General features: G+C 39.6%; 1 protein-coding gene across 2 annotated transcripts in view; it reads right to left on the bottom strand.

Annotated features, from left to right (window-relative positions):
- EYA1 (EYA transcriptional coactivator and phosphatase 1) overlaps positions 1-26,759 on the bottom strand; it is a 627,341-nt gene that overhangs the window by 517,966 nt on the left and 82,616 nt on the right. The window lies entirely within an intron of this gene.

Here is a 26,759-nt window from a genome sequence, read left to right as displayed (position 1 = left end):
GTTAGAGACACATTAGCTCTTAGGGGATAAAAACACAATAGAAAAAGAAGGTTCTAGAATACAAACAGAGAAAATATGTATGTTGTGCAGAGTTGGTTTGGTGGTGAGAAAGCGCTTTCACAATGTGGAAGAATCCTGAGAATATAGCAATATTCATTTATTAATTCAATAAATATTTTTGAGGGCTAAGTGCCCAATACAGTCATAAGCCTTGGGACTCTGATTTGGAATAAGATAAGGTTCTTGGCCTTGTGGGACTTATAATCTAGCAAACAAGATAGACAACAAGTAAGGAAATAAGCAACAGGTAAGATAATTACGTAATAATAGCCCAATTAATACAAACAATAGCATAGTCACATAATTATTTTACAATTTACTATAAAAAGTAATAGTGCTTGGTTCTATGAAGGAAACTGGGTGCTGTAATATAGAGTAACAGAAGGAAGCTTTTTAACGATTGTGCTGATCATAAAAATAATTTTTGTAGGTCTCATGTAGGTTGGGGTAGTTGTGTTTTGCCCTTTAAATTGGACTTGAACGTCCAATGAGAAACTCTAATGATACAAAATTAGCTGCAGTAAGAACTAATTACTAATTACCTAAAAAGAAGCACTTTTTAGTATTAGGGACATTTTATTTCTCTGGATTGATCTCATCTTTTATCACACACACACACACACACACACACACAAGTAATCATTTTGCTTTCAAAGCTTTTGCAGCATCTTTGACTTTGCTGGAAATCTCAGAAAATTGCTGAACATTTACTCAGCCCCTCCAGAGCCATTATAAACCCATTTTGTGAAAGTAATAAGGAGAAAGATGGGTGGAAAAAAGAAAAACAAATTTTGTCACTTGTGAAATATGCCAAGATCCAACCTTCACTAACCCCATTGTGTGAAACATTCAGAATATTATTGAGAGAAAGCTTACAAGTGTAAATATACTTATTCTCAATGAAATCAACACCATCCGACTGATTTGTAACTATTCCCTTAATGCCGCTATAAAGTTTATTGCAGTGAAAACACTGGTTCTACAGATTGCTTTCCTCTTCCTCAGGATGTGTTTGACCTTTGTGGCATCACCACTATAAATCTCATGGCCCAACAACCCCTTGTCTGCAAGTGATTTCAAGTACTATCATAAAAATGAAACAGACAGACTTAATTTGAGTTCCAGACTTGAGGAAACTCAACTAAAATATTAGCATAATTTTGCTGAGGACGGAGGAAATTGTTAAAATATGTGTATTAGAGAGTGTCTGCAATTCGATCCATCTTTTTTTTTTTCTGGCTCTTGGGTGCCACCCAGGGATTAATTTAGCGGCAGGTTTCCAAAGGGCTCTGTGGGGGCACAGACACTGGTCACAGGAAAGCAGGGGCGGAGATATTCGGGGTAGTGAGGGCTGAAGTCCTGAATTAAATTTAGGAATTAAAATAAATCTCCATATAGAGATTTGTCCCACCCAGAAAAACCTGGCTATTGGTGATGTTTTCCTTCCAGACATCTAGACACTGTAGATGATCTGGTCTGTAAATAAGGAAAATCAGATCTTTAAAACACAGACTGGGTGTATAGTCACTTGGTAAAGAAGAGTAGCGGGAAGCAACTGGCCAGGACTTCCCTGGTGGTACAGTGGATAGGAAGCCACCTGTCAATGCAGGGGACATGAGTTCAATTCCTGGTCCGGGAAGATTCCACATGCCTCAGATAACTAAAGCCTGTTCACCACTACTACTGAGCCCATACACCACAACAACTGAAGCCCACGTGTCCTGGATCCTGGACACCAAAACTACTGAGCGTTCTTGTGGCACTACTGAAGGCTCTGCGCTCAGAGCCTGGACTCTGCAACAAGAAGCCACCACAATGAGAAGTCTGTGCATCACAACAAAAAGCAGCCACTGCTCACCACAATTAGAGGAAGTTCACTCACAGCAACAAAGACCCAGTGCAACCAAAAATAAATAAGTATTTTTTTTAAAAAAGCAACTGGCTGCCCCTTCCTAACCCCTTCTCATCCCTGTCCCTTGCTACAGTTGCTTGTCCCAATTCTATCTTAAGACAGACCTGGAAGAACTCTGCTTTATAATCACAAAGACAGAAGGCTGATTCAACCAGGTGATTCTTATCATTTCATACTTACTAGACTGTTTCCTATCCTTACAACTCATGGGGTGAATAAGAACAAACACTGCCCTTAGCCTCACGCCACAAATATCAATAGACATCTGATGCTGTGCTTGTTTCCAAACAGAGTTTTCTTTCTCCATAACATGTATGACAAAAATAATACCTTTTACTGAAGATTTGTGTTGCTCTTTGGAGGTAAAGCAACATATACTCAGCTTAATGGGCCTTCTGTTTTCCTCTAGAAAAATATAATGAGCTTAAAAAGAACACTTCTCTATATAGTATGCATATTTTTCCTGGCATGTATCATTTATATACTATTACATATACTGTTCATGTTGCTGAAGCTGAAGCTCCAGAAATTTAGCCACTTGATGTGAAGAGCTGACTCACTGGAAAAGATCCTGATGCTGGGAAAGCTTGAGAGCAGGAGAAGGGGGCAACAGTGAATGAGGTGGTTGGATGGCATCACGGACTCAATGCACATGACTTAGACCAAACTCCGGGAGATAATGAAGGACAGAGAAGCCTGGTGTGCTGCAGTCCCTGGGGTTGCAAAGAGTCAGACAGGACTTAGCAACTGAACAGCAACATATACATTTTATTTTTATTTATTTCATGTGCGCTCAGTTGCTCAGTTGTGTCTGACTCTTTGTGACCCCATGGACTATAGCCTGCTAGGATCCTCTGTCCATGGGATTTTTCAGGCAAGAATCCTGGAGTGGATTACCATTTCCTCCTCCAGGGGATCTTCCCAAGCCAGGGATCAAACCTGTGTCTCCTGCATTGGAAGGTGGATTCTTTACCACTGAAACACCTGGGAAGCCCCTATATTTTATAGGTAATATGTAATATAATCTATTTGTTTTATCATTTGTCTAGTCTCTCTTGCATTGACTTCTGAAAGGTTCACTCAGGCCAAGCTGAGTACAGGAGTAGATCCTACACAGAGGTATGAAGGTGAAATGGACTCCTCAAGCCATTGTGTTTTCCCCCTACTCAGGTACTATCATCATGGTTACTGAGGGAGGCAGGATCAGAGGACAGACAGTCTAGAAAGAAGGAGGAAATATATTCTTCAAAGGACTAAGAAGGTCCCTATGAATGAAATGGGTAGGGCAGCCCAGATTCTGAGGCGGGAAATGAGCATCGGCATGAATCCCCCCAGTCTCCACTATGTACCTGCCCCTCACCCAGTGCTCTGTCCACTCCCTCTGCCCTGGATCTACAACTTGGCTGAATAAAGCCAAAGGGTGGTGGTGATGTAACAGCAGGCACAGAGGCTGGCCTGAGGCAGGTGGGGACAGCATGCTCATCTACAGGAACTAGAAACCACCAAGATGCCCACGAGTTGAACAAGAGGTGAATGCCAGCCAAACTGGGGACAAATACAAGGAAGTTCACCCCCAAAGAAACTTTTAGAGAAAGCTCGTGCACCTGTGGCCTTTTGATCAATCCTGGGTGATTTGAAGGGGCTGGAAGTCCTTCCAGCCACATCCCATGTCCCACTAACATTTCCTCCTGGTTTTCCTGATGCCCTCAGGAGGAAAGGGGATGGGGAGTCTTGTTCTCAGACCCTCTTAGTCACATGCTGCCTTCTCACAAGGAACTGCTCTGCCAAAACCAAACTGATGATGAGGCCCTGACACAAGCCCACCAAAGAGATTAACAGACCACTCCTGATGCTAATTTCTCATGACAGTATCACAATAGCAGGAAGATGAAATGCTTTTATTTTTTAATATTTATTTTTATTTGTTTATTTGACTGTGGCAGGTCTTAGTTGCCTCACACGGGATAGTTGTTGCGGCATGCGAACTCTTGGTTTTGGCACGTGGGATCTAGTTCCCTGGCCAAGGATCAAGCCTGGATCCCCTGCACTGGATGCATGGAGTCTTGGCCACTGGACCACCAGGCAAGTCCTGAAACACTTTAGTTTATGATGAAATCTTAACTCTTTGGCCTATTTTTATAATTTATGGACTGTTTACATACATTAATACTAGGCACTGTGCTGTGCTATTTGAAACTTAAAATCTCTATTTTAAAACCTATTCTTATATTCTTAAAAACCTGTTCTTATTACTACCCTTTTTATATAGTTGTATAAACTGTGGCAATCAAGGTAAGTACTTGCCCAAATTCATGTTGCTGGTAACTAGCAGCTAGGATTCATCTGGCAATTTAACCCCAAACCTTTTAAGCTTTTGTTGTTGTTCAGTTGCTAAATCATGTCTGACTCTGTGTGATCCCATGAACTGCAACACACTAGGCTTCCCTGTCCTTCACTGTCTCCCGGAGTTTGTTCAAACTCATGTCTATTGATTCAATGATGCCATTCATCCATCACATTTGCAGTCACCCACTTCTCTTTTGCCCTCAATCTTTCCCAGCACCAGGGTATTTTCCAGTGAGTATGCTCTTAGCATCAGCTAGCCAAAGTATTGGAGCTTCAGCTTTAGCATCAGTCCTTCCAATGAATATTCAAGGTTGATTTTCTTTAGGATTGACTGGTTTGATCTCCTTGCTGTCCAAGGGACTCTCAAGAGTCTTCTCCAGCATCACAGTTCAAAAGCATCAATTCTTTGGTGCTCAGCCTTCTTTATGGTCCAATTCTCACATCTGAACATAACTACAGGAAAAACTATAGCTGTGACTTTTGTCGACCAAGTGATGTCTCTGCTTTTTTAATACACTGTCTAGGCTTGTCACGGAGAAGGCAATGGCAACCCACTCCAGTACTCTTGCCTGGAGAATCCCAGGGACGGGGGAGCCTGGTGGGCTGCCGTCTATGGGATCACACAGAGTCGGACTCGACTGAAGTGACAGCAACAGCAGCGGCAGGTTTGTCAAAGCTTTTCTTCCAAGAAGCAAGCATCTTTTAATTTCAAGGCTGTAGTCACCATCTGCAGTGATTTTTAGTAGCTTTCTGGCAGCTTTTTAATAGCTTATCATTTGATACAATACCTGAAGTAACATATTTTAGAAACTCAAACTGCAAATTATAATGATTTGTCTCCATATGGATTAAACAAACTAAACTAATTTTCATATAGATTTAATAAATTTTAAATAAGCTCATTTCCATTTTTTAACACCATTATAGCACCATTGTTTTTGGAAATGCACTCTGACTTTGTATCAACTTACACACATAATTTTCAAACACAAGCAACCGGTAACTTGAGTATTAACTACATACATAATTTCCTGGGAAAAATAACCAAAATTACTACCACAAAATCTGAAATTTTAAATCTGTAATTTCTGAGATCCATTTTATATAAACTGATCCATCCAGACCAGTTTATATAAAAATTTATGAAGTTTAATTCTTTTATCTTGTAACTGCTGCCTGTCAAGAGTGATGTAAATAGAAGCTTTAGATTCATCCAAAGTACTAACATGCTTGTTAGTAACTCATTGAAGCCCCAGGTTTCTGTAGTTTAAATCCTGAAGGAAATTACCTTACTCAGAGATTTTTAGCCTAAATATTAGCAAGTCCCTGGTTCTGAAATGAGACATTTAGTGCACACTTTATTTTTCAAAGGCTTCATTCTGATGTATCCAACTAGAAGAAACTGACCCCTGGATCCATCCTCAGATAACTAATACATTAATAGGTTGAGTGCAACTGTTTTTATATTTTGTAACTGGATGTCAAAAATGATGAGTTTGATTGAAGCATAATAATTATCTGTCTTTAAAAGTTATTGATCAAAACATCCATTTACTAGTTGATCATGGACAACAATGGCTCTCTCTAAAATGAGATAGAAGACTCAATTGCCATTATATTTATGGATGAGTTTTTCTCCTGCTTGTTATTGGAGGAAAAAATGATTCCAATTTATCTAAAAGCTTCAGTAGATTGTTGTACCAACTTTCAAAGGAAGAGCTAGACTAAGTCTCATTTCATCCCATTTAAATAAAAACTGACTGTGTCAAAAGGCCATCACTGCTATTCTAATGATCTGTGTTGCATTGTAATAGGAACTCTGAAGGAGAATGATATATATCAGACTGATGCTGAATTCCACAAGTCAGCCTGAAATCACAGAGGAATATAACAGTGCCCAAATGGTGCCTGAATGCTTATGTGTGCCCTGGAAATGGACTCATTCCTGGGACTCAGGAAGGCTGAGAACTAGCCTGTTTGGAGATGATCAGATCTCAAGGACCCAAAAAGACTATTGCAAGACAGTCAAGGATGTTCAGGAAACAGAAGTTCAGTTCAGTTCAGTTTAGTCGTTCAGTCATGTCCGACTCTTTGCAACCCCATGGACTGCAGCGCAACAGTCTCCCCTGTCCATCACCAACCCCTGGAGTTTGCTCAAACTCATGTCCATTGAATCGATGATGCCATCCAACCATCTCATCCTCTGTAGTCCCCTTCTCCTCCTGCCTTCAATCTTTCCCAGCATCAGGGTCTTTTCCAATGAGTCAGTTCTTGGCATCAGGTGGCCAAAGTATTGGAGCTTCAGCTTCAGCTTCAGCACTAGTCCTTCCAATGAATATTCAGGACTGATTTTCTTTAGGATTGACTGGTTTGATCTCCTTGCAGTCCAAGGGACTCTTAAGAGTATTCTCCAACACCACAGCTCAAAAGTATCAATTCTTCAGTGCTTGGCTTTCTTTATGGTCCAACTCTATGGTCCAACTTTATGGCAGAAGTTCAACTACCAGCAAATAACCCCAAGGTTTACAACTTTGGAACTGAGCAAATGGACAAATCAAACAAACTGAGCAAATATACAAATACCCTAGGTCAGCACCTTGTCATTGCTTTGGAGAAGATGATTACCTTCTTCCTGAAGCCTGCTCAAATATTAGCATGTCAAAGCTTTCCTTGATCACTGTTCCTCTTTCCTCAACTCTCTACTCCCTTCTGCTTATTCTTCAGACCATGTATCACTACCAAATACATTACTTAAATATATATATGTTTGTGTGTGTAAAAGTATATATATATATATATACACACACATATATATTACTAACAGTTTCCACCAGTTAAACTGTAAGCTCTGTGAGGGCAGAGCTTTGGCTGAGGTCACATAATAAGCATTCAGTAACTAACTGGTAGATGAATGAACTTTTGTGGGTCTCAATTTATCCCTCTGTAAAATCTTATTTCTCGAGATTAAACAAGCCTGCTCCTTACCCAGAGTGGGTACTTTTTTTGCCTATTTCTCACACAGGTAAGAGAGGTAACAGCTTTCATCTAGGAACCTCTGAATCTTATATCCTCTAATCTACATCACCATGAACATTAAAACCGCAGTCATATTCTTCTGTACCAGGCTTCCCCGGTGGCTCAGCAGTAAAGAATTTGCCTGCCAATGCAGAAACCACAGGAGATGCAGGTCTGATTCCTGGGTTGGGAAGATACCCTGGAGAAGGACATGGCAACCCACTCCAGTTTTCTTGCCTAGGAAATCCCATGGACAGAGAAACCTGGAAGGCTGTAGTCCATGGTTTTGCAGAGTTGGTCATGACTGAAGTGACTGAGGACATATTCTTATATAGTTCATAGATAGGATAGTCTGTTCATTTAAGTCATTTATTCACTCAACAAACACTTATGCAGCATGTACAGGGGCTGCTCTGCTGCTCTGAAGTTTCCCAGCAGCTTAGAGTCCTAGAACCTTCATTTTCCTGGATCTAGAATGCTAAGATCAGATTGCTGTCTCTCATGAGTTCAGCCTGAAAAACTGAAGCCAGCTTCCATAGCAAGGGCTCTTTTTATTTTCCACAGTCTCTTGTTGGCATGTTGCTGCTGCTGCTGCTAAGTCGCTTCAGTCATGTCCGACTCTGTGCAACCCCATAGACAGCAGCCCACCAGGCTCCCTGTCCCTGGGATTCTCCAGGCAAGAACACTGGAGACTGGAATAGGTTGTCATTTCCTTCTCCAGTGCATGAAAGTGAAAAGTGAAAGTGAAGTCGCCCAGTCGTGTCTGACTCTGAGCGACCTCATGGACTTCAGCCCACCAGGCTCCTCCGTCCATGGGATTTTCCAGGCAAGAGTACTGGAGTGGGGTGCCATTGCCTTCTCTGCTTGTTGGCATGAGAATTATGCTATTTTATCTTTCCCTTACTTAGAGTGAACCTCACTTCTTTCTTAAGTTACTTCGTCTAGAAAATCTTATTTTCCTATGGGAAAATTATAGCAAAGAATTTGATTTCAATTGTAGTAGCAGCAACCCTTGTTCTAGCCTAACAGTCCTTAGCAAAACTTCTTGTTTGTAATAGAAACAGGCAAAATTAGTGAAGAAAGCAACCTCTAAAATATGTTCTCATCTGAAACACTCATGCAGCCATAAATCTAGATTGAGTTAGCAAAGGTACCTACTGATGTGTATCTCAGCAAAGCAAAAAAATTTTTTTTCACTTAAGTGGAAAGAATTGTAGTATCAATCACTTCTAACAATTGCCGTCCTGATATCCTCAAGTCAATAACACTGTCATCTGGGTAATTATTTGCTTCAGAAAGATAAGGGATGATGGTGACAACCTGGGCAAAGTTCTACCCATGAATTCCTAAAATTCAGTTGATGGTTGTTAGAAATAATGGCACCTAAAAATCTGTAGGTTGTGAATAACTGGCCTTGATTTCATTTTAGTATTTTAAGTCTGAGATGAAAGGAAAAGCACTGTGAATCACCTTAAGAGGTTTATCAGATCACAAATTCATTCTGCAAAATTACTATGGAGTCTTGGCCAGGATTTCTTGATCCATTCTCATGGAAAAAAATATGCCTTTGACAAATCATAATGCTTTCCAATCTTTGCTTTTAAGCTAAGATATGCCAGATATCAAGATAATGCAACGGTCACCTTCGGTCAATGCCGTTTACCCACGAATGGAATGTTTTATGACCCAAGTAACTCACACATATCATTTGGGGATAGCTTTAACTTTTCTGGAAGTTTCTTTACTAAGTAACTCTCCATAGAAAATATAAGATGCAGAATCTCAAAATCTTGAATAATCTGGGTTATTTGGTTTGCCATTAGAGATTAATCAGAATTTACTGTATGATTAAAATGTCCAATGATGGTGGCACATTATGACTTGGATATTCAGTGGCAGATGGACCACATATGAACTTGCTATCATGCTTCAGATTTGTGGGTGGTTTCTCAGTGAGAAATCTTTTGACAGAAATACAGGAGAGGTAGGCATACTCCAGATAACTATGAATTTTAATACAAGGCCTTGGAAGCAACTGTACGTCTTCCCGAGTCTGACAAAAATTGTTTTGTCAACTTGTATTTGAACAGCTTGTATTTAGGTCTGTCTGCTCTTTTTCTTGAATAATAAGTAATACACATTTTTCTAGCATTGTGTAGCAAAACATATCTCTAACGCACTTGTACTAGGGCTCTCTCAAGATTACTTGGTAATGCTAAAATGTCCTGAAGTCCTAAGTTTTACCTGTGGACTCTACTTTGGACATCAGCTTTCAAAAAAAATACTGTTTTATAGTAAAACAAAGTTATAACAGAATAGACCCCAGATTTAAATGCACTTTAAAGATGAAACATGGGAGTTCAAAGTAATTCTGACCTTGCTGTGCATCCCTTCTCTCTAGGCCTTCAACTTCGGACCTTTATGATGCTCTTTCTGCTCTTGGGGACATTTAGTGGGAAAGGCTCAGAAGGGCTGTTACATGCTAGAGTATGAGGGATAAGAAGTCTTACTGTGTTTTAAGACTTAAAAGTGAATGACCACTTCACTGTTTAGAAAACACTCCTTAGACTGCAATCTAACATCATGGAATGCCTTTTTCCTGCAGGCAATAATGAGGCTCTACAATGGTTGCCTTTTATGGAAGAAAAATGTGGTAGAAATTAAATAGTACCAGAATGACCTAAAATGCTTAGTTTGCTTTTGGAGGAGGTGTATCATGGTTTATTCCCTCCCTCTTTATCTTAAATGAAGTAAATATTGTTTTTGGAGCTGTGATAGTATCACTATCACAGTTCTGATTTTATAATTTTTTCCCACTGATAGGTCAAATCAATGTAGGACTTTCTAGATTACTTCTGTGACTTTATTTTCAGTTGATACCATAATATAACACACTCAGTTGTCCTGTAGAGCCTTGAATTCATCAGAGCCCTAAACCTTCTCTTCCTCCTGCATGCTAATGGTAGGCAATTTTTTATGCAAAGGCCCAGATACTAAATATTTCAGACTTTGTGAGCCATGAAGACTCTGCGACAGTTACTCAACTCTGCCACTGTAGCAGGAAAACAGATACAGATGACATGTAACAAATGGGCATAGCTGTGTTCCAATAAATGCATCAAAAACAATATGGAGGCAGGCAGGGGAGATAGTAGACTTTAACCGAGAGCTGGGGTTTATCGATAACCTGTTCTATGTTCTTGCTTAGTGGAGTCTACCACCATCCACCCACTCAGTTCAGTTCAGTTCAGTTGCTCAGTCGTGTCTGACTCTTTGCGACCCCATGAATCACAGCACGCCAGGCCTCCCTGTCCATCACCAACTCCCAGAGTTCACTCAGACTCACGTCCATCGAGTCAGTGATGCCATCCAGCCATCTCATCCTCTGTCATCCCCTTCTCCTCCTGCCCCCAATCCCTCCCAGCATCAGAGTCTTTTCCAATGAGTCAACTCTTCGCATGAGGTGGCCAAAGTACTGGAGTTTCAGCTTTAGCATCATTCCTTCAGAAGAACACCCAGGGCTGATCTCCTTCAGAATGGACTGGTTGGATCTCCTTGCAGTCCAAGGGACTCTCAAGAGTCTTTTCCAACACCACAGTTCAAAAGCATCAATTCTTTAGCGCTCAGCCTTCTTCACAGTCCAACTCTCACATCCATACATGACCATTGGAAAAACCATAGCCTTGACTAGACGAACCTTTGTTGGCAAAGTAATGTCTCTGCTTTTGAATATGCTGTCTAGGTTGGTCAAAACTTTCGTTCCAAGGAGTAAGCGTCTTTTAATTTCATGGCTGCAGTCACCATCTGCAGTGACTTTGGAGCCCAAAAAAATAAAGTCTGACACTGTTTCCACTGTTTCCCCATCTATTTGCCATGAAGTGATGGGACCAGATGCCATGATCTTCGTTTTCTGAATGTTGAGCCTTAAGCCAACTTTTTCATTCTCCACTTTCACTTTCATCAAGAGGCTTTTTAGTTCCTCTTCACTTTCTGCCATAAGGGTGGTGTCATCTGCATATCTGAGGTTATTGATATTTCTCCTGGCAATCTTGATTCCAGCTTGTGTTTCTTCCAGTCCAGTGTTTCTCATGATGTACTCTGCATAGAAGTTAAATAAGCAGGGTGACAATCTACAGCCTTGACATACTCCTTTTCCTATTTGGAACCAGTCTGTTGTTACATGTCCAGTTCTAACTGTTGCTTCTTGACCAGCATACAGATTTCTCAGGAGGAAGGTCAGGTGGTCTGGTATTCCCATCTCTTGAAGAATTTTCCACAGTTTATTGTGATCCACATAGTCAATAAAGCAGAAATAGATATTTTTCTGGAACTCTCTTGCTTTTTCCATGATCCAGTGGATGTTGGCAATTTGATCTCTGGTTCCTCTGCCTTTTCTAAAACCAGCTTGAACATCAGGAAGTTCACGGTTCAAATATTGCTGAAGCCTGGCTTGGAGAATTTTGAGCATTACTTTGCTAGTGTGTGAGATGAGTGCAATTGTGCGGTAGTTTGAGCATTCTTTGGCATTGCCTTTCTTTGGGATTGGAATGAAAACTGACCTTTTCCAGTCCTGTGGCCACTGCAGCATTTTCCAAATTTGCTGGCATATTGAGTGCAGCACTTGCACAGCATCATCTTTCAGGATTTGAAATAGCTCAACTGGAATTCCATCACCTCCACTAGCTTTGTTTGTAGTGATGCTTTCTAAGGCCCACTTGACTTCACATTCCAGGATGTCTGGCTCTAGGTCAGTGATCACAACATCGTGATTATCTGAGTCATGAAGATCTTTTTTGTACAGTTTTGTGTATTCTTGCCACCTCTTCTTAATATCTCCTGCTTCCGTTAGATCCATACCATTTCTGCCCTTTGTTGTGCTCATCTTTGCATGAAATGTTCCCTTGGTATCTCTAATTTTCTTGAAGAGATCTCTAGTCTTTCCCATTCTGTTGTTTTCCTCTATTTCTTTGCATTGACAGCTGAGGAAGGCTTTCTTATCTCTTCTTGCTATTCTTTGGAACTCTGCATTCAGATGTTTATAGCTTTCCTTTTCTCCTTTGCTTTTCACTTCTCTTCTTTTCACAGCTATTTGTAAGGCCTCCCCAGACAGTCATTTTGCTTTTTTGCATTTCTTTTCCATGGGGATGGTCTTGATCCCTGTCTCCTGTACAATGTCAAGAACCTCCGTCCATAGTTCATCAGGCACTCTATCTATCAGATCTAGGCCCTTAAATCTATTTCTCACTTCTACTGTATAATCATAAGGGATTTGATTTAGGTCATACCTGAATGGTATAGTGGTTTTCCCTACTTTCTTCAATTTAAGTCTGAATTTGGTAATAAGGAGTTCATGATCTGAGCCACAGTCAGCTCCTGGTCTTGTTTTTGTTGACTGTATAGAGCTTCTCCATCTTTGGCTGTAAAGAATATAATCAATCTGATTTCGGTGTTGACCATCTGGTGATGTCCATGTATAGAGTCTTCTCTTGTGTTGTTGGAAGAGGGTGTTTGTTATGACCAGTGAATTTTCTTGGCAAAACTCTATTAGTCTTTGCCCTGCTTCATTCCATATTCCAAGGCCAAATTTGCCTGTTACTCCAGGTGTTTCTTGACTTCCTACTTTTGCATTCCAGTCCCCTATAATTAAAAGGACATCTTTTTTGGGTGTTAGTTCTAAAAGGTCTTGTAGGTCTTCATAGAACCGTTCAACTTCAGCTTCTTCAGTGTTACTTGTTGGGGCATAGACTTGGATTACTGTGATATTGCATGGTTTGCCTTAGAAATGAACAGAGATCATTTTGTCGTTTTTGAGATTGCATCCAAGTACTGTATCGGACTCTTTTGTTGACCATGATGGCTACTCCATTTCTTCTGAGGGATTCCTGTCTGCAGTAGTAGATATAATGGTCATCTGAGTTAAATTCACCCATTGCAGTCCATTTGAGTTCACCGATTCCTAGAATGTCGACATTCACTCTTGCCATCTCTTGTTTGATGACTTCCAATTTGCCTTGATTCATGGACCTGACATTCCAGGTTCCTATGCAATATTGCTCTTTACAGCATCAGACCTTGCTTCTATCACCAGTCACATCCACAGCTGCGTATTGTTTTTGCTTTGGCTCCATCCCTTCATTCTTTCTGGAGTTATTTCTCCACTGATCTCCAGTAGCATATTGGGCTCACCAATGACCAAACTTTTGCCTCTCCATTCATATCCAAACAAAGATTAAGTCAGATATTTTACCTCCTGTACTAGTTTTCTAGGGCTGTTGCAACAAATTATGATAAACTTTATGGCTTAAAACAACAGAAAATTATTCTCTCACAATTCTGGAGACCAGAAGTTCAAAATCAAGGTGTTGGTAGGGCCTTGCTCTCTCTAAAGTCTTGAGGAATAGTCTTTCTTGCTTCTTCCTGACTTCTTCCCAGCTTCTCTGGGGTGCTGGCAATCCTTGGCATTCCTTGGCTTGCGGCCACATTGCTCAAGTCTCTGCCTGCAGTGTCACATGTCCTTGTCTCTCTGTCTCTGTGTTCAAATTTCCTTCTTCTTGAGAGGACACAATTCATGTTGCACTAGCGCCAAGCCAATCCAGTGTGGCCTCATCTTAACTTTATTACATCTGCAAAGACTTTATTCTAAATAGTGTCATGTTTGCAGGTTCTGAATGGATGTTAATTGCAGGGGAAATAGGAAACACCTTATATTTTCTTATCTGTCCTCTACTTTCTATCTTAGCTACCACAGCCCTAGTTCAGATCTTTATCACTTCTCATCTCTTATCTGATTATTCCGCAGTCTCCTAATAGGTCTCACCTCCTGCAGCACGTAGAGTGACCTTTCTAAAATGCAAATATCACCATGTCTCTCTCCTTTTAAAAATCCTTCTTGACCCTGTCATCTAGGCAGTGGTTCTCCATCTTTTTGCCAGCACACTTGATGAATGAGTTCCCTGTATGGCAACAGCCTATTGAGTGCCCACATCATGTGCAGACTAACTGCACATCCACTCAATTGAATCTGCTTTAATTTATAGAGAAAAGCAAGTCGTTTATATTATTATTGTTGATGCCATTACTTTCAACTCACCCCTGATTGTGTCAAACAATGTTTTTCAACCCTATGGCTCAAAACCACTGGTCTTCTGGATACAAATTCCTCCTTAATGGGACCTTACCAGCACTTCTTTTTTATCTTTGTCCTCAAACAACTGGTTGACTGTTTCGTTTCTCATTATTGTTGCACTCATACTCATCATTTGTGCCCTTTTTTCTGGAACACTACAGACTCTGCCTTAAAGCAACTTAAAGATGACACAATCTCTGGACCTAGAGACTATCATACTAAGTGAAGTCAAGAAGACAAATATCATATGATATCACTTGTATGTGGAATCTAAAAAAATGATACAAATAAACTTTTTTACAAAATAGAAACAGACTCACAGTCTTGGAAAACAAACATATTTACCAAAGCACAAGTGGGGCAGGATAAATTAAGTGGTTGGGACTAATTTATATACACTATTAAATATAAAATAGATAATCAACAGAGACCTACTATATAGAACAAGAAACTCTACTCAGTACTCTATAATAACCTAAATGAGAAAATAATCTGAAAAAGAATATGCATAATTATAATATAATAATATTCAATGTAATAATATAATATGTATAAAAAAGAATCTGTATAAGAATATGTATAATTAAATCACTTTGCTGTGCACCTGAAACACAATATTGTAAATTAACTATACGCCAATATAAAATAAAAGTTTAGAAACAAAAATGATGGTTTTTAGATGCAGTATGGTTATTAGACAAAGTATATGAAAATGCAAAGCAAATAAAAGTAATTTTTGTTTATCTGAAAAAAATGACAACAGTCTCACCTTATCCTTGGGAATCTGAAGTTCATTAATGTAGTGGGAAAAGTCTGACAGGGACAAGTGTACTTTGGGAAATAATATGACCAGATATCTGAATCAGGTCTATCCTGAAAAGCCAAGGCACATGACTGTCCTAAGAAAATATAACAATATACTGCTGCTAAGTCACTTCAGTTGTGTCCGACTCTGTGTGACCCCATAGACAGTAGCCTACCAGACTCCCCCGTCCCTGGGATTCTCCAGGCAAGAACACTGGAGTGGGTTGCCATTTCCTTCTCCAATGCATGAAAGTGAAAAGTGAAAATGAAGTCACTCAGTCGTGTCCAACTCTTAGTGACCCCATGGACTGCAGCCTACCAGGCTCCTCTGTCCATGGAATTTTCCAGGCAAGAGTACTGGAGTGGGATGTCATTGCCTTCTCCGTAACAATATACTAGCAGTTTTAAAAAATATATTTCCCCAATTTTCTACGACAAGATGCTATCATAACTGAATATGGTACACAGAAGTCTGTGCCCTGGTCTCAGTCACTCGCACCACTAGATCAGTTCTCTCAATGCCAGGACAGTTTGCCTCAAAGGGAAATCTCATCATTTGCTCCTTACTGTCTTCTGGGTAAGATCCTTATTTTTAATATGCTAAACAAGAGCCTCCATGACTTGTTGCTATCAATGTGCCCATTGTCTGGAAGCTGAGCCTCAGATCTGGTCCTTGGAGTGTGTGCTCAGTCATGCAGTCATGTCTGACTCTTTTGTGACCCAATGGACTGTAGCATGCTAGGCTCCTCTGTCCATGGGATTTTCCAGGTGAGATTACTGGACTAAGTTGCCATTTCTTCCTCCCGAGGCTCCTCCAGACCCAGGGATCGAACTCTTGTCTCCTGCTTCTCCTGCGTTGGCAGGCAGATTGATTACCACTGAGCCACCTGGGAATGACTTGAGCAAACTCCAGGAGATGGCGAAAGACAGGGAATCCTGGCATGTTGCAGTCCTTGGGTTCGCAAAGAAGGGCTGAGTGACTGAACCACAACACTTGGGAAGCCCTCTGGTCCTCAGTACTTCCTCAGAAATACTTGTTGAATGAATGAATGAACAAATGACTACATGGAAATTTTACAACTTCTAGAAAATACTTTAAAATAAGCTAATAGCTTATTTCATCACAGATAAATCTCTTTGTTGGAGGAGGTCATCAGAGGATGTGACCACTGGTTGACCCCGGAACTGTACCCAGGCAATCAAAGGCTCCTCACACCTCTCCTGTCCTTAGAATGCATGCTATACCTGCTGTTCCCACAGTGGGAGCCATTCCAAGGACACAGCTTTTGGAGAGGAAGGTGTTGTTGAGACCATCTGGATTGAATACATGACTGAACCCTGTTAAGACCTCAATATAAACTTTTAAGATTTGGTGAGCAGGTATAGGTACTCATTTTGTGGCCACTCAAGACTAGCCTCTTAAGATCCCTTGCTTATTAAACCTGCCACCTACCAATCTGGAATGGTCTGACCTCTTTCCTGGGTCTCTGCCTACACTCTGTTTGGAGACCAATTTCAGATTATACCAAGGAAGGTCTCAAGGTCGTGACTCAACACGAATTTGGACATAGGAGGAAAGTAAAACACAGAGAAACTAAATAACCTGCCAGAAAGTCACACAATATGAACTCTAAGTATTCTGACTTCAAATCCTGCTCCATAAAAAAATAATACATGCACTTCTACTTTATCATTTTAAGTGTTCCAATCAAGCTATGCTGCTATAGTCAACCCAGACTTTCAAAAACCATTGGCCTGTCACTAAGTTTGATATTAGAACCATTTAAGGGGCCCTATAAGATAAGGCTCTCCCTGAATAAGGAAATGGCAACCCACTCCAGGATTCTTGCTGGGAGAATTCCATGCACAGAGTAGTCTAGCGGGCTACTGTCCACGGGGTCACAAAGAGTCAAACACAACTGAATGACTAACATGTACATACATAAGATAACACTCTGCACTTTTAATCACTGAATACCTGGAAAGTAATCTTTTATGTTCAATTCATTCATTGTAAAGCTGTTAACAATCAAATGATGATATCTCTATCAGGCTTTATGATGTATAAATATCATGGCTAAGTTACATGATGTTCAAAGGTTTAAAACACAGTGCAAGAAAGTACATTTTCTCCTTCAGTTTCTACTTTAGCACCTCTCAACAGTCCTTTAAAGATTCTTAGCTAAGAAATAGTTGCATGCCTTTCTCTGGGTGTGACTAATGCTCTAAAACTGGCCTCTAAGAAAGATAGGACCTGTCCGGAGATGATGATGATGGTGGTGGTGATGATGATGGAGATAAATGTCTAATAACTTGTCAAATTAAAGAAAAACAATTGTAGATAGTCAATTAAACAACACTGTACAAAAGTTATCAAAAGAAACTGAAGCTAAATTGACAAGATCTCTGATTACTACTCAGTGCTAAGATTAGACAGTCAAGGGAAAAATACAAAAGTAAACATTTTATCCTAATGTTGGAGAAAAAGAAACAGATTTGAAAAAAATATATTTTTTTATCTGGATAGGGAAGCAGTACACACAAATCAGCACTATTTTTCTTCTGTCTTGATACAGAAATCAAGCTGCTTTGTGCTGTAGACATAAGCTTCATGTCAGTTTGCCAAAAGCATTATAGAGCACTGTAGGGAATACTGTAGTGAGCCTTGTTCTTGTGGGTGGATAAAAAAGAGGAATGTTAGAGACCAAACTCCCTCAGCTTCCCTCCTTACTTCCTGGCTTTTCTGTGCTCAAAATTTCCCTGCATCTTCATCCAACTTCTCCCCCACTTCACCTCTTTCCTCCTATTCCATTCTAATCTTTCTTCCTAATCCCCGTTCCCATCCTGAAACACTGCTGAATCAATTAACTGGCCCCCACCCCATCCCCACTCACATTTGCTAATATATCCCCTCTTCGAAAGTCCCTTCCATTCGACCTGCCAACATGCTATTGTTTTCCTATCCAAACCCAGCTTTCTCTTGATCCCGCCATTCCCTCCAACTCTCCCATGCTTTCATTGTTCCTCCTTCAAGTCACGGCCAAACTTCTGGAAAGATGATTGTCCACCACATTGCCTAGCGCCTACTCATACCACTGATTCAATTCTCCCAGTTTCTTGAAACATTTTACTTCAAAACTCACTCACTTGGCTTATATGACTCTCACTCATCTTTCCTGCTTCTCTTACTTCTCTGGCCATGACTCCTCTGTTTCTTCTTCCACCTGATATTCTCTACCTGAATGTAGTCTGTAAGGATCTGTCTCGGCTCCTCCATATCTGCTTCTGGGGCCATTTTCTTCCTTCTTCTCTTCCTTCCTTCTGTCCTCTCTTTGATTCAGGAATTTCATCCAGTGTCAACTATGGATCCACAGCTGGATAACTTTCCTGTCAGCATATGAAAAAGAGACAAAGAAAAGGGAAGAGAGCATACCCAGTGTTTGAAGGCCAAGCCAGAGAGCAGTGAATATTGCTCCAGCTCACATGTCATTCCCCTGACTTAGTCATGTCACCGCACTGAATGTGGAAAGAAGGCTGAGTCTTTAGCTGAATGTCCCTGTCCTCTGCTAAACTCTGTTGCTAGGAAGAAAGGCAAACAGATTTTTTTGGGGGGAGGGGCACATGAATTGTGCCAAGCATTGAAATTCATTGTTTGGAATAATTCTCATTCCAATATTTTCTTCCAGATCTGGATTTTATTCAGTATTTTATATGTCTATGGATAGTACCATCATCCATACTTTTTAAATAACCGAAATATCTTTCTTTATTGAAGTGTAGTTAACTTACAGTATCATATTAGCTTCAGGTGTGACTCAATATTCCCAAAATATCTCTAATGTTTAATCAACATTCCCTAACTACCTCCCTCATTGTAACTGCCACAGTTTTCCAAAGTATTATGTCGTCTTCCTCTGTTACATTTCTAGCTAACCACATCCTTTTCTATTTGCCTTAATATTTCTGAAGAGTTAGTGTTTATTACCATTTTTTTAAAGGTTCCTACCCTAGAAGTGCCTCTTCCTGGGTGGTGGTGGTTGCCAAGGTGATAGCAATGCCCTTCTAGATATGCAAATCCAACCACTATCAATATTTTGAGGTCAAGTTTAAATTCCTTTTCTGAAAAGTCTTGTTTCTTCTGTGAAAAAAATTCTCTCTCTCCTCAGATCTTCTGTAAAACTTTATCTTTACCTCACTTGTAGTACTTAACTCTTTATTTATTATATTAAAGCTTTTAGGTACATATCTTATCTTCCATGGTAAGCCCCTCAATTTGTGGACTAAAGCTAATTCTTTTGTGTATTCCACTTAGGTTCTAGTACAACTCAGGACACATAGTGTGTGTTTAACAGATATGAGATTAATGAATGAATGTTTGAAGAATCAGTTACCAGAGTATGATAAATGCAGAGAGTCTATTAAGAAAATAAGTCATTGTGACAGAAGGACTGACAGGTTTTTGCTTCTGGAACTAATTTCCATTCAGTGAAAATATCGGTAAGACATTTAGGAAGACACACATACAGTAATAGCGATTGGTATCTTGGTCTTTTAAGTTTGTAACAGAGATACAGGTTTAAGAGTCATCATGAAAGTATTTTCTCCAACAAGACATAGTTCCCTTATGATTATCCAAAATTCTTGTGCGGTCCTAAGTTTTTGAACTATTGTGGGTTTTTTTCTTTGTACTACATTTTCCAGTTAAGCCTAAAAATATTGAAATAATTTTCATTCTAGTGATTATGTGGTGTTTTCAGTCACAGTCAGTAGTAAGGCTATGAAAACTCTCACTAGAAAGATCCTTTTCATAGTATTTTCCAATTGCATTTTATAACCTGGAGATATTGCAATTCTTAAGATAATTTCCCCCCAAAGTCCAACATTTTTCCAAACAAGAACTCCAATTCTTCTGACATTTATGTATATGAAGCATGGGTAAAATGAAACTAACATTTACTTGTAACAGTTCTACATTTGCCTTCTGGAATTAGGACAACATTTTAAAGTGGCAGGATCTCATAAATGTTTCATGGAAAATAAGATAAATATGTTGTAAAAAATCACCAAATCGTGAGATAAGAAGGAAGAGGAAAAAGTGGGTGATCAATGAAGCACACTGGGATGATTGTGGAATAATTCTTCTAACTATTGACCATATTTTCCTGATAAGCTGATAAGCGACTTTCTGATCATACATTAGATAATTCTTGAAATTGCTTTAACCCTTTCAAGAACCATATCTCTGTTATCTATGCAGCTAAATCTGGTCCTTTCTAAAGAGTCTACATTTTATTTTGGAGTCCCACACTTCAACTAGAAGTGGCTCCTTATTCACTGTTAGATCTTGGCAAGTTTCCTTTTTCTGAACCTCAGTATCAATATCTACGAAAATGCCCATAATAGAGATTTCTATTACATTGATGATGGTGGGTACATAGACTTTCATTATTTTTGAATATTTGAAGTATTTTATTATAAATTTAATATGTGGCTAAAATATATGCAAAGGGTATAAGTATATAAGGAGAATATGAATGCAAACTACCCAGTTCAGCACAAAAATGGACAATTATTGACATTATTGCTAATAATGATGCTGCTACAGATGATTATTGTATTTCCTTAGCAATAATTGTGTTCAGAGGAATGCACTGGGCATTAGTAGAAGCAGAGAGAGAGGACAGTAATTAAAAAAATAGTAAGACCTAATTATTAGAGAAATGTAAATGAAAACCACAATGAGACACCACCTCACACCAGCCAGAGTGTCCATCATCAGATAGTCTATAAATAATAAATGCTGGTGAGGGTGTGGAGAAAAGGAATCCTTATACACTACTTGGAGTAGGAAATGGGAACCCACTCCAGTACTCTTGCCGGGAAAATTCCATGGACAAAAAGGCCTTGGCAGGCTATAGTCCATGGGATCACAAAGAGTCGGACATGACTGAGCACACACACACATTCTACACTATCGGTGGCAAAGTAAACTGGTGCAGCCACTATGGACAACAACATAGAATCCCCTTAAAAAACTAAAAACAGACTTAACATATGATCCAACAATCCCACTCCTGGGTATGTATCTGGACAAAACTATAATATGAAAAGATAAAGGCACCCCAATGTTCATTGCAGCACTATTGACGATAGCCAGAACATGGAAAAAACCTGTGTCCACCAACAGATGAATGGATGAAGAAGATGTTGTATGTATATACAGTGGAATACTGCTCAGCCATAATAGAGAGTGAAATTATTCCATTTGCAGCCACATGGATAGATCTAGAAATTATCATACTAAGTGAAATAAATCAGACCAAGAAAGACAAATATCTGATTTTGCTAGTATGTGGAATCTTCAAAAATGATACAAATGAACTTCTTTACAAAACATAAATAGACTCATACACATAGAAAACAAACATGGTTTCCAAATAGGAAAGCTGAGGAGGGATAAATTAGGAGTCTTGGGTAACATAGTTTATATAAAATAGATAACCAACAAGGACCTACTGTATAGCACAGGGAACTATACTGAATATCATATAATAACCTATAATGTAAGAGGATCTATAAAAGAATATATATATATATATTGGAATCACTTTGCTGTACACTTGAAACAAACAACAGTGCAAATCAATTATATTTCAATAAATTTTTTATAAAAATGATAAGACCTAATCCCAGTCCTCTATGATTTAAGAGCTTTATTCTGGGACAATAGAATTTACAGACATGGAACTATTAAGTAACCAAACAAGGCAGTATATGATCAAGGTCAAAATGAATGTTCCAGAGTTCAGAGATGCATGTGTTCAAATAATTAGAGTGTGTGTATGTGTGTGTGTGTGACCCACACTAAACAGGACCATGCAGGACTTTAAGAAAGGAGAAACGTTCATATTTCAGCCTAGAATGACAGAGTACTCCAGAGTTTGTTATTTAAGAATTCTTTCAGGGGCTATTTTTTGAAACTCAGAGACCTGTTTGTAACAAGTCTTTCCCCTCCTGCCTAGAAATGCCACCCATATACTATTATCCTGACATATATGGTAAAGCATAAAATACACAGAAACCACTAAATTGATGAGTTAACAAAATACACATGAGCACCAGGAAATTAACAAGATGATGGTCCCAGGTTAGCAGGAGGCATATAGCATTCTGCTCCATGCGGTTTTCTGGCATGCTTATTAGACTCCTGGGCAAGGAAATGCCTCTACCTGGAGATTTAGACACTAGAATTGATATTCTCAAGCAAGAGCATCCTGTTGCTAATAAAAGCAGTCTTTGTGTAGAGAAAATAAAACTGCTAGCTTTGTACACTTGTAAACCACCACTGGCTCACCATTTACTATTCCTCCTTTACTCTCAGATTGAAAAGAGCTTTTAAATCTGATATATTTTAGCCTGGAAGAAAAAAAAAAAATAAAAGAGCAGGATTCTGTCAACCTAATCTCATTACACATGTAGCCATTACAGTCAAAATGAGTTTCCTCTGAGTAACTTTGGGTGAGTTTCAAAACCAATTCTCAGAGGAAAAGAGTCATTACATTAAAGTCACGTGGTGTAAGATGTCGCTTCCTATTGTACCAGAACTTTCACCTTCATGTTTGCTTAAGCAGGAGGGTGATAAGACAAATAACCCATATTTTGTTCAGTGAAAGAAGGGAAGACAAAACATTTAAAATGCATAACGTTAATACCTCATTAAAGGTTTTCTTTAACAAGGAGAAAGTAATAGCTTTGGGAAAATACACTCACAATCATTCTCTCTTGCTTCTAGTTTATGTTCTACAGTCTCTTTATTGTACACTTGCTACTCAGAGTCACTTGCCAGTTGACCCATTCGTTCCCTTCCATCATTTAACTTCTACCCTCTTCTTCGTTCTTTTACGTAAAACTCTGTTCTCTCAAAATATAAGCTTTTTGATGGCAGGGACTTGGCTTGATGTTTGCTATATCTTTAGGAACAAGGTAGGTATCTTATCCGGAGAAGGCGATGGCACCCCACTCCAGTACTCTTGCCTGGAAAATCCCATGGACGGAGGAGCCTGGTAGGCTGCAGTCCATGGGGTTGCTAAGAGTTGGACATGACTGAGCAACTTCACTTTCACTTTTCACTTTCATGCATTGGAGAAGGAAATGGCAACCCACTCCAGTGTTCTTGCCTGGAGAATCCCAGGGACGGGGGAGCCTGTTGGGCTGCCATCTATGGGGTCGCACAGAGTTGGACACGACTGAAGCGACTTAGCAGCAGCAGCAGCAGCAGCAGCAACAGGTATCTTATCACTAATGGGTCTTCAATTAATATTTGTTTGTATATTGTCTGTATTCTGGAAACCCTCTCTCCAGTAACTCCCTGTAAATTCAGTATCATAAAGATGAAGTCCTCATTACACATTGTAATTGGTAAGGAGAGTAATGGTTTCATATGTAATGAGACCAGGCAGGTAGAACTCTGGGTTCTAAAACAAAAATTCAGAAAGAGCTCCAATAGTGAGGCAATGTTGCAGAAAAGTCAACTGGTTCAGAATGTGGGGGAAAAAAGGACAAGTTACTGGGTTACTGGGCATTTATTCTTTATTTCCTTGTTTTCTTTATAAGTCAATCAATGGGACTTCCCCATGGCCCAGAATCCATCTTACAATACAGGGACAAGGGTTCAATCCCTGGTCGGGGAAGATCCCACATGCTGCAGGGCAACTAAGCCCACGTGCCATAATTCCTGAGCTGGAGCTCTAGAGTCTGTGTTCTGCAACAAGAGAAGCCACCGCAATAAGAAGCCAGCACACCGCCACTAGAGAGTGCCCTGGCTCGTGGCAACTAGAAAAAGCCAGCATAGCACCAAAGACCCAGCAAGCGGAGAGATCACAACAGACAACACAGAAATACAAAGGATCATAAGAGACTGCTATCAGCAATTATATGGCAATAAAATAGACAACATGGAAGAAGTGGACAAATTCTTAGAAAAGTACAACTTTCCAAAACTGAACTAGGAAGAAACAGAAAATCCTAACAGACCCATCACAAGACAGAAATTGAAACTGTAATCAGAAATCTTCCAGCAAACAAAAGCCCAGGTCTGGACGTCTTCACAGCTAAATTCTACCAAAAATTTAGAGAAGAGCTAACACCTATCCTACTCAAACTCTTCCAGAAAATTGCAGAGGAAGGTAAACTTCCAAACTCATTCTATGAGGCCACCATCACCCTAACACCAAAACCTGACAAAGATGCCACAAAAAAAGAAAACTACAGGCCAATATCACTGATGAACATAGATGCAAAAATCCTTAACAAAATTCTAGCAATCAGAATACAACAACACATTAAAAAGATCATACACCATGACCAAGTGGGCTTTATCCCAGGGATGCAAGAGAACCCTCTTACACTGTTAATGGGAATGCAAACTAGTACAGCCACTATGGAGAACAGTGTGGAGATTCCTTAAAAAACTGGAAATAGAACTGCCATAGGACCCAGCAATCCCACTGCTGGGCATACACACCGAGGAAACCAGAATTGAAAGAGACACGTGTACCCCAATGTTCATCGCAGCACTGTTTATAATAGCCAGGACATGGAACCAACCTAGATGTCCATCAGCAGATGAGTAGATAACAAAGCTGAGGTATATATACACAATAAAGTATTACTCAGCCATTAAAAAGAATACATTTGAATCAGTTCTAATGAGGTGGATGAAACTGGAGCCTATTATACACAGTGAAGTAAGCCAGAAAGAAAAACACCAACACAGTATACTAATGCATATATATGGAATTTAGAAAGATGGTAACAACAACCCTGTATGCAAGACAGCAAAAGAGACACAGATGTATAGAGTAGTATTTTGGACTCTGTGGAGGAGGAAGAGGGTGGGATGATTTGGGAGAATGGTATTGAAACATGTATAATATCATATAAGAAATGAATCACCAGTCCAGGTTCGATGCAGGATACAGGATGCTTGGGGCTGGTGCACTGGGATGACCCAGAGGGATGGTATGGGGAGGGAGGTGGGAGGGGGGTTCAGGATTGGGAATACATGTACACCCATGGTGGATTCATGTTTGTGTACAGCAAAACCAATACAATATTGTAAACTAATTAGCCTCCATTAAAATAAATAAATTTAAATTTAAAAAAAAGTTCGATGAAAAAAAAGGTTAATGAAACATGCCTTTTGAAGCACAAAACTCAAAACTTCAGTGTGCAGCCTCTGTCTGTGCCATTTGCTTTGTGGATAGACTGTCTCTTAGCCAATTCTCTGATGAAGATAATAGACATTAAGAACCCCTGCATGTCCATCTTCTACCATCAAGCTGTCCTCTAAGACGTAATCCATTAGTCAAATGGATAATAAACATTATATTGCCATTTTCAATTGTTTTTACCTCTTACTATATGTTGCTAATGTCATTATATTTGGATTTCATCAGCTTTGGCCCTTTTTAGTCAGCATATACATACTTAAAAATATTTGTGAAATAAATTTTTTCATATCCCCAAAAAAACAAAAGTAAATAAATTATTTTTTAAAAAGTCAATCAATAGGCTTTTGTTTGTGTTCAGTATCACTATGAATGGACTCTTATTATTTTTACTGATGCTCAGTTGTCTAATCCTTGGTCAGGGGAGACTTTTCAAGTTGGCTCCTTGGACAAAACCCTAGGTCACTTCCCTGCTCTGTAGTTATGACAAGATGTGGTAGCCTCACCTTGTTCATTTCTAGCTCTAGACCTGTAATTGACTATCTCTCTAAGGAGCATTAGTCCTTCCAGCAGGAAATGACACTTGGAGGTCACAGTTTTGTGCAACAGGGATGTTCATTGCTCCTTTGTTGCTCACTGTTCATGAGTTTCTTCTGTGGACACACTGGGGAGTGTGTATGTGTATGTGTGTGTAATCCTTGGTTATATTCCAGTTCAAACACAGGGATATAGTGTTACATCTGTATCTGCTTTCCTACCCAACAAAAATCTTGGAGAGGTGTGGATTCTGGGAGATGTAATTAACAGATCTCTTCTGTGATACAAAGGACACCTTGGAAGGAAATAGAATGGAGGCTACTAATGAGCCTTTACTTGGCCTTAAGGAAACACATTTTTCCCTTCCACTTTATTTCATTTTTATCCACTTTTTGGATGGGAAAAGGGATTATGAATCCAACTAATAACAATAAAATCAATAGCCCTTATCTAGCACTTATTATGCACTAGGTACTGGGCTAAAGTCTTCACATGTTTAGGGATGGGAAAGGGGTTCTTACTTCCACACTATTCTTTATCTCTGTTTAGCAATTATAAGACTGTGTAGGAAATAAAACATACTAACATGCCAGTATTGTCTCATGAACTGACATATAGCTCAGTTCAGTTCACTCGCTCAGTTGTGTCCGACTCTTTGCAGCCCCATGGACTGCAGCGCGCCAGGCTTCCCTGTCCATCACCAACTCCCGGAGCTTACTCAAACTCATGT

Source organism: Bos grunniens, chromosome 14 (genome assembly GCF_055505025.1).
Source record: "Bos grunniens cultivar Pamir isolate PY7600 chromosome 14, Bosgru_T2T1.0, whole genome shotgun sequence".
Taxonomy (NCBI): Eukaryota; Metazoa; Chordata; class Mammalia; order Artiodactyla; family Bovidae; genus Bos; species Bos grunniens.
This window is presented reverse-complemented; position numbering and strand designations above follow the sequence as displayed.